This window comes from Rhinoderma darwinii, chromosome 4 (genome assembly GCF_050947455.1).
Source record: "Rhinoderma darwinii isolate aRhiDar2 chromosome 4, aRhiDar2.hap1, whole genome shotgun sequence".
Lineage (NCBI taxonomy): Eukaryota > Metazoa > Chordata > Amphibia > Anura > Rhinodermatidae > Rhinoderma > Rhinoderma darwinii.
Genome location: NC_134690.1, coordinates 198,985,652 through 198,998,461, shown reverse-complemented (window position 1 = coordinate 198,998,461; position 12,810 = coordinate 198,985,652).

Below are 12,810 nucleotides of genomic sequence, written 5' to 3'. Positions count from 1 at the left end.
GATTTTGTACCTCACTTGATCTATTGTTTAACCTCGGACTGCCTGATTTATCTTGTGTTTCACTGCATTGCACCACGTTACCTCTGTTATTACCTATGCATGTCTGACTACTCTACCTGTCCACTTCACCTGTTTGCTCCACCTACCAGCAGCTGCCAGGCGAAAGCAAGTTTCCCTTACAACTGCAGGAGCACTCAGTTAGCAGGTTCCAGAAAGTGGGATCGCCCTTATTAGGGTGGTAGTTCCGCTGCAGGTAGGGCCTGAGTCTGCAGGGACTTCGCAGGGTGAGTTTGCCACCCCTTGCCTAGTATGACAGCTTGTGCCAAGTCTGGTTGTGGCTGCGCTTTTGCTGGACTGGTATTCTGTCAGTACCGTTACATAGTCAAGATAAAGAGAGCTGCATCTATAAACAGTCCTGCATCGAGGCACAATATGACAGCACATGCATGGAGTAATATGCAGTAAAATGGAACTATAGGGACTCCATGTGATGCATTAGGGCTCTGGTCACACGGCTTCGCCACAAGGGCCTTGCATTGTAAATTTGCTACACAGGGAGTTGGAATGGGAACTAACCATAAACATTTAATAAATCTCTTATAAGCAATAACTCTAAAGACAAATTGATCAAGGTAATTTGATTGCCATGCAATTGGAGTAGGAATTTTTTTCCCCTTGGCAAACAGCGCATCAGCGGATTGTCCTTTACCTTTAACCGGATTCATGTAACTGATTAAGAATTTATAAGGGACTGAACTTCTCAAAATCAATATTGTTGAATGCATTGATGTTTTATTTTCTCTCACATATTGTACATTTTCAGTACAGATACAGAGATCAGTTTCACTCAAATACTACACACCCCAATGTAAAAATAATGCTAAGACTCTGTTCACATGTGTTCTGTCAGATGAAAAGATTAACGTGAAAAATGGAAGCACCATATCCAACACATGACAGAAACCAATGTCGCCCCATGGAACCCATGTTGAATTTCATGGGGTCCATCAGATTTCTATCATGCTCTGCATGCTGTGCTATTTTGTCCAGCAAAAATTACAGAATCTGTGATGGACGTTCCTAGTCGAGCCCCCAACGCATATGTGAACAGGGCCTCAATTAAATTTTTTTTACAATGTTATGCTGAAATAGCATAATACATTGACATGCACACTTTTTGTCTAGAGAACTTCCAAAGGATTTTTTTGCTAGATGTAGGTAACACTAATATTGTCTTTTGGGAGGATTTCCCTCTGTAATAGTAGACAGTCTCCAAAGGCGGTGCAGGCTGCATGCCCTTTTGACGATTTTTATATGTAGCTATAATAAAAATAAAAATAAATCTTTGCTGACTACTACTAAACCAATATTATTTTATAGCCTCATGCACACAACTGTATCAAAGCTCCGTACAAGTAGAATATTGTATGGAGCCATCATTTGGCACCCATAGAAGACTTTGGTCCCATACTATACCTATACATGCCTCCGGAGACAAGCAGACGTCTTTTCTCTCAGACTCAATTGAAAACTACACAAAAAAATTATTTCATATTTTATCAAGTGCTGTATAACAGAGATATTTTCCTCTATTTTCATTATTATCTCCATAATATGGTGTCATATATAGGCATACAGAGTATCTGTGACCCAATATTATGGAACCTTTGGCCTGCGGCTTAGCTATAAGGGTCGCAGCAGTCGCAATAGCGACAAGGCCCCTGAAGCCAGGGGTGCCCCTAGTAACTGGGGCCTACTGTATCTAATAAACCTCACGTGCCCTGTTACTACACTAACAGTATACTTATACACCTCGCTCCTGAGTTGGGTCCGGGTTGTATTGCTCAGTCCTGTCGTTGTGACGCTAAATGGCGCCAGGACACACACTGCGCCTGGAGAGGCAGAGGACCCGATTCAGGAGGGTAAGTATACTGTCTGCCGGGCCCTGTATCTAATCCTATCATGTGTGATACTGTCTGCTGGGCCGTGTATCTAATCCTATCAAGTGTAATAATGTCTGCTAGGGTCCTATATGTAATCCTATCATGTGTGATACTGTCTGAGCGGCCCTGTATCTAATCCTTTCATGTGGGATACTGTCTGCTGTGCCCTGTATCTAATCCTATCATGTGGGATATTGTCTACTGTGCCCTGTATCTAATAATACGATGTGTGATACTGTCTTCTGGGCCCTGCATCTAATTCCATCAAGTGTGATACTGTCACGTTGGGTTTGTCCTTGGCGGTATGGCAGCTGGCCAACAGGGCACAGGTAACAGTTTATAGTTTGTATAGGGTACCTGTGGCAGCTCGGAGAGTAGCAAGGCAGGCTCGGTTGGGACTAAGCAGCAGGCAGACGTCAGGCATTGTGTAGCAGGACAGGCATGGTATGCAGCACAGCATGGCTACTGCTCAGCACGGCACTTGACCAGGATAGCACGGGATACAGGATACGGGAAACACTGGGAACTGGAAGACACTAGGAGACCATTTGCATAGACAAACTTAGGGTATGACAACAATGCTCATGCATGGGAGGAAGGGCCTGGGCCCTTCTTATAGTCCATGGTGCTCAATGGCTAATTAAACATAAAAGTCTGGTGTGCATGCTGCCCTTTAAGAGCAGGCACGAGCGTGCGCGCGCACCCAACGGGACCCGGCTGAGCGGAAGTGAGCGCTGGCGTCTCCTGAGGAGGAGACTGGGCCCAGCGCTCGCAGACCCATGTCTGCGGTCGTCAGGAGGTGAGTGAGCCTGACAGCCCGCGGCCATGGACATGACAGTATCCCCCCTCTTACGCCCCCTCTTCTTGGGACCAGAGCGAGAAAGAAACTTCTTCAGAAGGATAGGAGCATTGAGGTTCTACTCTGGCTCCCATGACCTCTCTTCAGGATCAAACCCCCTCCAATCCACCAAATAAAAAGTATTTCCTCTTATTTTATTGGTGTCCAAGATCTCCTTAACCTCAAAGATGTCCCAAGGACCGCTGGAGGCAACCACAGGGCTAGGAGTCTTGGTAAAGCGGTTCAGAACCACCGGTTTCAGGAGGGAGACATGGAAGGAGTTGGAAATCTTGTGGTTAGGAGGCAGCCGAAGCTTGTAGGCAACAGGGTTGATCTGCTGTATGATCTTGAAGGGTCCGAGGAACCTGGGAGCAAATTTGTATGATGCACCCTCAGTCGAATATTCTTGGAGGACCGCCAGACCTTTGTGCCAGGGAGAAACTGAGGGGGTTCTCTTCTCCTTGTGTCCACCTTCCGTTTCATGCGGTTGACCGCCTGCAGGATGGAGGATCGAGTCTGCTGCCAGATTTGCAGAAAGTCCCTAAAAGCAGTGTCAGCAGCTGGTACGTTGGACGTATCAGGCATCGGGAGAGGAATGGGTGTTGGCCATAGACAATAAAGAACGGTGACTTCCTTGTGGACTCGCTGGTGTGACTATTGTATGAGAATTCAGCCCAAGGGAGCAACTGCACCCAGTCATCATGCTTCTTGCAGATGAAGTGGCGTAGGTAATTCTTCAAGATCTGATTGATCCACTCGACCTGACCATTGGACTGAGGATAGTAGGCTGAGGAAAAGTCCAACTTTACACCTAGGAGTCCGCAGAGGGCTCTCCAGAACTTCAATTTGAACTGAACCCCCCAATCAGACACAATATGTTGCGGCAAGCCGTGCAGGCGGAAGATGTGTTGGATAAAAAGCTTGGCCAGTTGAGGAGCAGAAGGAAGACCGGTCAGAGGAACGAAGTGGGCCATCTTTGAAAATCGATCCACCACCACCCAGACAGTACTGCATCCAGCAGAGAGAGGCATGTCAGTAATAAAGTCCATAGCTATATGCTGCCAGGGAGCATCGGGCACAGGCAATGGCTGGAGCAGGCCAGCAGGTCTGGAGTGAGCGACCTTGTTAGCTGCACACACTGAACAGGAAGAAACAAAGTCCATAATGTCTTTGGGCAGCGTGGGCTACCAGAAATGATGGGTAATCAGATCTCGGGTCTTACGGGTACCCGCGTGACCTGCCAGTCTAGAGGAGTGTCCCCAGCGGAGGAATCTCCCTATATCAGCCAGGCGCACAAAAGTCCTCCCTGGAGGAATGTCCTCAACTTGCAGGGGCTTGACAGAGAAAATGCAAGACGGATCAATAATGTTCTGTGGAATCTCCATGGTGTCTTCTGTTTCGAAAGACCTGGACATGGCATTGGCCCTCACATTGTTGTCAGCCGGGCAATAATGGAGCTCAAACTGGAAACTGGTAAAGAACAGCGACCACCTGGCCTGACGAGGATTGAGCCGTTGGGCCGTCTGGAGATTGGTGAAATTCTTGTGGTCCGTAAAAATTAGGATGGGATGAGCTGCGCCCTCTAGTAGATATCTCCACTCCTCCAGAGCCAATTTGATGGCCCGTAACTCCCGATCCCCAATCGAGTAGTTGCGTTCTGCGGAAAAGAAGAGCTTAGAGAAATATTCACATACCATTGACTTGCCCTTGGAACCTCTCTGGAACAGGAGTGCACCATCACCGACAGAGGAGGCGTCCACCTCCAACGAGAACTGTAGAGAAACATCTGGATGATGGAGGATAGAGGCTGACGTGGAGGCACTCTTCAGGCTATTGAATGTGGACTCTGCCTCAGGAGTCCACACCTTGGCGTTCATGCCCTTCTTGGTGCGGTTAGAGATAGGAGAAGTCAGTGAGAAGTTTGGGATGAACTGTTTGTAAAAATTGGCGAATCCCAGAAAGCGCTGTATGGCCCTCAAGCCATGAGGGCGTGGCCATTCCAGGACACACTTTACCTTTTCAGGATCCATCTCGAGGCCCCGATTCGAGACGATGTAGCCCAGGAAGGGTAGAGCATCTTTCTCAAATACGCACTTCTCCAACTTAGCGTACAGACGAATCTCCCTTAACCGCAGCAAAACTTGATGGACATGTCTCTGATAAGTCATAGGATCTGGAGAAAAAATCAAGATGTCATCAAGATAGACTACTACACAAACATAGAGAAGGTCACGGAAGATGTCATTAACAAACTTCTGGAAGACCACGAGAGCATTACACAGGCCGAAGGGCATTACTAGATATTCATAGTGTCCATCACGGGTGTTAAATGCAGTCTTCCATTCATCACCCCGGTGAATCTGGATTAGGTTGTAAGCACCACGCAGGTCTAGTTTGGAAAAAATATTGGCACCACTTATACGATCAAACAGTTCTGAGATCAATGGCAACGGATACTTATTTTTCACCGTGATCTGGTTGAGACCCCAGTAGTCGATACAGGGACGCAGAGAACCATCCTTTTTCTTGACGAAGAAGGACCCGGCTCCTGCCGGTGAGGAAGATTTCCGTATAAAGCACCTCTCCAAGTTCTCTTTAACATAGACGGACATGGACAGAGTCTCTGGTAAGGAGAGATGACATACCCTACCAGTGGAAGGGATGCACCTGGGATCAACTCGATAGGACAGTCATACGCCCGGTGTGGGGGCAGCGTCTCCGCCTCCCTCTTCCTGAAGACGTCCGAAAATGCAGCATAAAGACCAGGCAAACCTGCCAATGACTGAGGGAGAGAAGGCTGAGCCAAATCTGTCCCAGGCAACGGTTGTGACACTCGGGGGCCCCACTGGAGAACCTCTCCAGAGCTCCAGTCCAGGACTGGGGCATGTAATCGGAGCCAAGGCAGGCCCAGCAGCACGGGGTTAATGGCCTTGGACAAGACAAAGAACGATAACAGCTCAGAGTGGAGAGCTCCCACTTGGAGCCTCAGAGGCTTGGTCACAGCTATAACTGGGTCTGGCAGAGGTAGTCCATTTACCAATGCAACCGTCAACAGCCTCTCCAGAGGGGTAGTGGGTAATTGAAGAACATCCACCAGGTCTCTACAAATGAAATAGCAGTGGATCAGGAGTCCAGATACGCAGAGACCCGATGCGTTTTCTCACCGGACACTATGGTCACGGGTATGGACAATTTAGTTGGAAGTCCTTTTTTACCCAAGGTTGTCTCTCCTAGCAACCCTAGGCTTTGGGACTTTTGGGGACACAGACGCACAAGATAGCCTCCGAGGCCGTAATATAGGCCACAATATAGAGCCCCAAAGTGCGTCTGCGTTGTTTCTCCTGGTTGGATAGCTTACACTGGTTCATCCTCACAAACTCCTTAGGAGGATCGGCATCTGAGGACAGCAGAGTTCACTGCAAGGGTGGGACCGGACTAGGGAGGCCTCCCTCCCGACGAGCTTCTTGGAGCCGTTCTCGGATCCTCATATCAATCTGGGCGGACAGAAGGATGAGGTCATCCAGGGTAGACGGTAGATCTCGAGCGGCAAGTTCGTCCTTAATCTTAGGAGACAGTCCCTGCCAGAATGTAGCCACCAGAGCCTCATTGTTCCACAACAGTTCTCACACCAGGGTGCGGAAGTGGATGGCGTATTCGCCCATGGAGATGTCTCCTTGGCGTAGGTTTAGCAAGGAAGCCGCTGCAGATGAGACTCGTCCAGGCTCCTCAAACACCATGCGAAAAGTCCAGAGGAAGCCCTGGAAGTCACGGGTCTCTGGTTCTTGTCTCTCCCAGATAGGTTTCGCGCATGCAAGAGCCTTACCAGTGAGGAGAGAGATGATGAAAATGACCCTTGCGCCATCAGACAAAAATACCCTTGCATACAGGCTGAAGTGGATCTGGCACTAGTTCAAAAATCCACGACAAGTACCTGTGTCTCCATCATAGCGGTCAGGAAGTGGCAAATAAAAATGGGGATCAACACTGCTAGGAGGTGTAGTCTGAGAATCAACACTGCCAGGAGTTGTAGTAGGATGAACGGTAGCTTGTGCCTCCTGCCGACGTGCGAGAATGTTCAAGGCCTGGAGGAGTTGATCCTGTCGAGACCGGAGGTCCAGCATATCCGCCCGCATCTCTTGTGACGTCATCTTGGTCTTGTATCGACCAGTGGGGTCCATGGTCTGAGTGTACTGTCACGTTGGGCTCATGGACCCACTGGGCCATACCGCCTTGGCAGTATGGCAGCTGGCCAACAGGGCAGAGGTAACAGTCTGTAGATCATATAGGGTACCTGTGGCAGCTCGGACAATAGCAAGGCAGGCTCGCCTGAGACTAGGCAGCAGGCAGACATCAGGCGTGGTGTAGCAGGACAGGCGTGGTATGCAGCACAGCACGGCACTTTACCAGGATAACATGGGATACAGGATACAGGTACGGGAAACACTGGGAACTGGAAGACACTAGGAGACCATTTGCATAGACAAACTTAGGGTACAACAACAACAACGGTCAGGCATGGGAGGAAGGGGCTGGGCCCTTCTTATAGTCCAGGGTGCTCATGGGCTAATTAAACATAAAAGTCCAGTGCGCGTGCTGTCCCTTTACGAGCGGGCACGAGCGTGCGCATGCACCCTACGGGACCTGGCCGAGGTGAGCGAAAGTGAGCACTGGCGTCTCCTGAGGAGGAGACTGGGGCCAGCACTCGCAGACCCATGACTGCGGCCGTCAGGAGGTGAGTGAGCCTGACGGCCTGTGGCCATGGACATGACAGATACTATCTGCTAGGGCCCTGTAGTATTTAAGCCTATCATATATGATACAGTCTGCTGGGCACTGTATCTAATCCTATCACTTGTGATACTGTCTGCTGGGCCCTGTATCTAATCCCATCATGTGTGATACTGTCTGCTGAGCCATGTATCTAATCCTATCTAATAGCGGAGCTATAAGGGTTGTAGTCTTATACATATGCTGTGTCAGATAGATAGATAGATAGATAGATAGATAGATAGATAGATAGATAGATAGATAGATAGATAGATAGATAGATAGATAGATAGATAGATAGATAGATAGATAGATTCTGAAACCATTGGGGGGGGGCAAAACATATGTATTGGGGCTATTGCCCCTGATGTCTTAAGACCTTAGCAACGCACCTGACTGTTAGTGCTGTATTGATGGGTCACTTAAGAGACCCAGTGATGCAGCTAAAAGTTGCGGGCCATTGGCCATAAGGAGAATTTGGGGTGGGCCCATGTAAAAACTTTGCACCAGGGCAGATGAGCCTTTAACTATACTCCTGCCATAGAGGCCCCAGTCTTATTTGCTTCCTTTGCTTAAATACTTGCCTTTGTTTTACTAAAACCTTGTTTCATGATAGGCTATTAATTTGTTTTACCCATATGGAAGCAATAAATACATTTTATATTGTTATTCATGTTAGTATTTCATTTATTTTAAAGTTGTCTATTCATATCCTCAACAACCAATATTTTTCTTAGCTTTTTCCTGAAGGTAATCAACAATGTAGAACCCTTTATTGTGCCAAGCTTTGAATAAGTATTCATCAGCAGCATTTTATAAAATAAATCTCCTCTGGGAAGATCACTGTGAAATTAACTGGAGAGGATCATTATTGAATTATTGAAGAAACAGCTACTTTAATTGTTGCTCTTTGCACATTTGCAAGGCGCAGGCAACTGCTTCACACTCGCATCACTTGCAGAATGAAGCACAAAAATTCTTTTTTTTCTTTTACCTTACAAAGCATAAATAAAAAATGAAGAAGTATATCTGTTAAGTTAAAGTGAAGCTAATAAAATGTAAATCAATTAACACAAAAAGAGGGCAATTGAAAGATGAAAAGCAATTATTCCAGGTTCTTTAGTTTCCAATATCCATAATATTGTTTCAATTTATTGTCAATATTGATTGCTCCAATTATTATTGTTTGTACTGTAATCGTATCTCAGCCTTCCATAAAGTTAAACAGCTTACCCACTAGGGTATACTGCATATGACGAGGTTTAAACCAAGATAAACACGTTTTTATTTGCTAGATTAATATGCTAATTTTGTATGGTCAATTAGCATATAACCTTGTTAATCCCCTTAGCTCTCAAAATTAAAGTGTTCTTTATTCCATGACCAAGAATACAGTTAACCCATTCTCCGTGTGTTAGTGGCTCATTCACTATGATGACATCGTGATGGTGCGGCCACAAGAGCTTTGCGCGTGCCATAACTAGTAGGTTTTGGCTGTAGTATACAGCTGACATCCCCCTCTAACAGGTAAGATCATAGATAACTCTGATCCTTGCTGGCTACTCCATAAATGGTTAATAGCACAGGAGGATTTTTACAGGGATGGGTTAGCAATGCAGCTGGGGGTCCTACCGAAGGCCACACTAGGCCTTTGTTAGGTGATACACTAACACTAAAGTTTTCCAAAGCTTTATACTATATATTTGTGATCAACTGAATGCAGCTTCAAGTCCCCTAGTGGGACTAATAAAAGAATAGAATAAAGTTTAATTAAATAAAAAAAGATATCTATAGTAAAAAAAAACAAGCCTCTTTTCCCCTTTTTTTCCAATAAACATTATTTTATTTTGTAAAATAATTTTGGGGGTCTTTCTATGTGGCTAAAGGTTTATAAAGGTTGAGGCTTGTCCAAACCTTGCTAATTGTGGCTAGAGCAGTAGGGGGGTGGATTTCGGTTTGTAATACATCTAAGCCAAAACAAAATAGTCTTATCCCAGGCGCCCCCCAAGCATTGTTCACAGGAAGGTGTAGAATAGACTTGTTCTATTCTACACCCTTCTAGAAGAATTTTTCTATATTTTTATTCTTTGGATTGTAATTTGAGCACAACAATATCAAGTAAGAGGAGATATCATGGTAATCTTTTCATTTTTTTTTTCTTTAGATTGTTTTTCTGGTGTAAATATTTGTAGAACGCCCCTAACATGCAACACAATTTTAGCAAACAATGTAGAGCGAAACCCATACAAGAACCATGCATCCTTTCTCCTTTACAAGGTACTGAAAGCAGGGAGGGTGAACAGGTGGCAAGCCTCTTTTATACAGGGATCGGCAGTATGTGGTGGCATGAAATAGCACCACAAGAGGAGTCATATTTTACATTTCAGCAGTGTGACGCTTTTCTAGGTACACTCATAACAGGATAGCAGATCTTCATAAAACTGGAAAAGCTTCACTAGTTTAAGTATTGCATGACAGTATGAACGAAATAATAACCCGTATTTATATGTGCCCACATATTTTGCATCACTGTACGATCAAGGGGAAGCAGTAGTCATCTAAGATGACATATTGAAAACATACACACACTGGCGATAAAACAAGAGACAGGATTTTATGTAGAAAATAACTTTTAGCCTTCGGAAGGATTCAGCTCTGTTTTAATTTGTTAGCTGAACATTTTATAAACTGTAATATAGAAACTAAATTTAGACGAGATTGTAGTAGAATGTTAATTATTACAATCTGTTATATCTACGTTTTAGGAACATTAATGTTACAGTACAGTAAGTAAGCTCCTAATATAGAGGGTGCCATTATTTAGTACGCTGAAGCATGAAAGTCTACTTTCAACTACACTGTGCTCCGTCAGCGAATTCATTGTATTGGAGAAAATTGACTGTGTGATAGCTCAAATATTATTGAAAGCCTGTAAATTGGGAAGTTCAGTCTGTACAATTTGATAAAGAAGACTAACAATATTTAAGTTAATAAAAGAAAAGATTTGTATTAATGCTCTTTTCTATCAGTTATTCCATAAACTTCATACATTCTAGCACTATTCTATATATTGTAAGAATTGTCTAAGAATTCTAGTCATGTACAAGTTGCAGCTACATAGAAAAACTTATAGAGAAAAACAGCTGGAAAAAAAATACATACCTTCAGTATGCTGCATTTTGAAAATACCACTGACCCCCAAAATGTCAGAAACCGAAACAATTTGTATGTAGATTTTTTTTCATCATTTTATATAAACTCCCAACAAACATCTAAATGAAGCGTTTTAGCCCCAGGAAATCACAGAAAAAACCTCTGTAAAACTGCTTAACTGAGGTGTCATTAAGTGGCAGGGTAATGAAAGAGTACAATGTATTGCTGCACAAAGTTTTACTTGACTGGTCATTTGTGTATAAAATACAGCCTATGCTAGTTACATGTTCACCCGGCCCTATAGTTATGTTATACTTGTTATTCTATTTCAGCTATACATAAACAAGGTGCAGGAAAGGAGACAGATAGAAGACAAGTTACCCATTTACAGTGTAAAGTATAATAAATCTGGAAGTTAAATAGTGTTCAGAATCTTCTGGAAAAAACTATTTAGAGAAATAGAACAGCTGGAGAAGGCAGAACATTGTGTTCAAAACTTCTGATGTGTAATGAAGATCTCATGGTTAAATAGGATTTGGGAACAAAAATAACTTCGTTCTAAAACTCATGAAATTTACTCTGTAAAGGATCAGTAAAAAGAAAATGTCAAAACTCTACATGATGGTGCAGTTATGGAATCTTTATACAATATACAAATATCAGGTTGAGCTTAAAAATCTCCCATTTTGCTAGGCATTAGGTATATTAAATGACAGGTCATGTGGTATCCTACTTGGTCTGTATGTCCCCTTCTTATATGTCCCTGTACTGATTTGAAGCATTGGTTTAGTTACTATAGAACAAGAGGTACTGTAGCTCCCCTAATGGTTTACCAATACAACTCTTTATGCATATGCTATATAATTTCTAACATTCACGGTTTTAAAGGGGTTTTCCAGAATGACTTTTAATTAAACGAAATAATGGAAAACATTTAACTTTGTAATGTACTTACGTTTGATTAGCTGGATGTATCGTCTTATCCCCTCTTCCGTCACGTGACCGCTTGTCCATGTAAAATTTGCACTTCCTGTGCATACCCGTCCATTCGCGCCTAACTTCCGGTTTTCACATTGTACGGTTACGTCATAAATGACGTAACTGTACCACGTGTTTCCCCATCTGCTTAGAGAATGCGTGGTTGACACACTACCACGCATGCTCTGTTAAATGAAATGGCTGCATCTTCAGCAGCCATGTGTTACATTGTGCATGCGCAAGTTTTAATATGTGGTGTCGGTGTGTACTGTGACGGCCGTGTCTGCTGTCGCTCGCTCTCTCCTTCTCCTCCTCACAGTCCGAAGCGCATGTTAGGAGGGTGTTTTTTTGCTCACTGTAGGAGCGGAATCCCCAAGCCCAGGATTGGGGATTCCGCTCCAGGAGAAGTCAAAGACTTCACTGTGTCCATATATGGACACAGTGACTTCTGAAGCGGAATCACCGGCAAATTGGCCGGGGATTCCGCTCCAGGAAAAGTCACTGACTTCACTGTGTCCATATATGGACACAGTGACGTCAGGGACTTCTGAAGCGGATTCCCTGCCGATGTGGCCGGGGATTCTGCTCCAGGAGAAGTCCCTGCCTTCACTGTCCATATATGGACACAGTGACGTCAGGGACATCTGAAGCGGAATCACCGGCGAATTGGACGGGGATTCCGCTACAGGAAAAGTACCTCACTTCACTGTTCATATATGGACAGTGAAGTGAGGGATTTCTCCAGAGCCGTCCCCTACAGGAAAGTAGGGGGAGTGGCACTACCTACAAGGGGGGCTGTGTGGCATTGCCTACAGGGGGGCTGTGTGGCACTACCTACAGGCGGGGCTGTGTGGCATTACTTACAGGGGGGCTGTGTGGCACTACCTACAGGGGGGCTATGTGGCATTACCTATAGGGGAGCTATGTGGCATTACCTACAGGGGGTATGTGTGGCATTACTTACAGGGGGCTGTGTGGCACTGCCTACAAGGGGGATGTGTGGCAATGCTTACAGGGGGGCTGTGTGGCATTACCTACAGGGGGGCTGTGTGGCATTACCTACAGGGGGGCTGTGTGGCATTACCTACAGGGGGGCTGTGTGGCACTACCTACAGGGGGGCTATGTGGCAT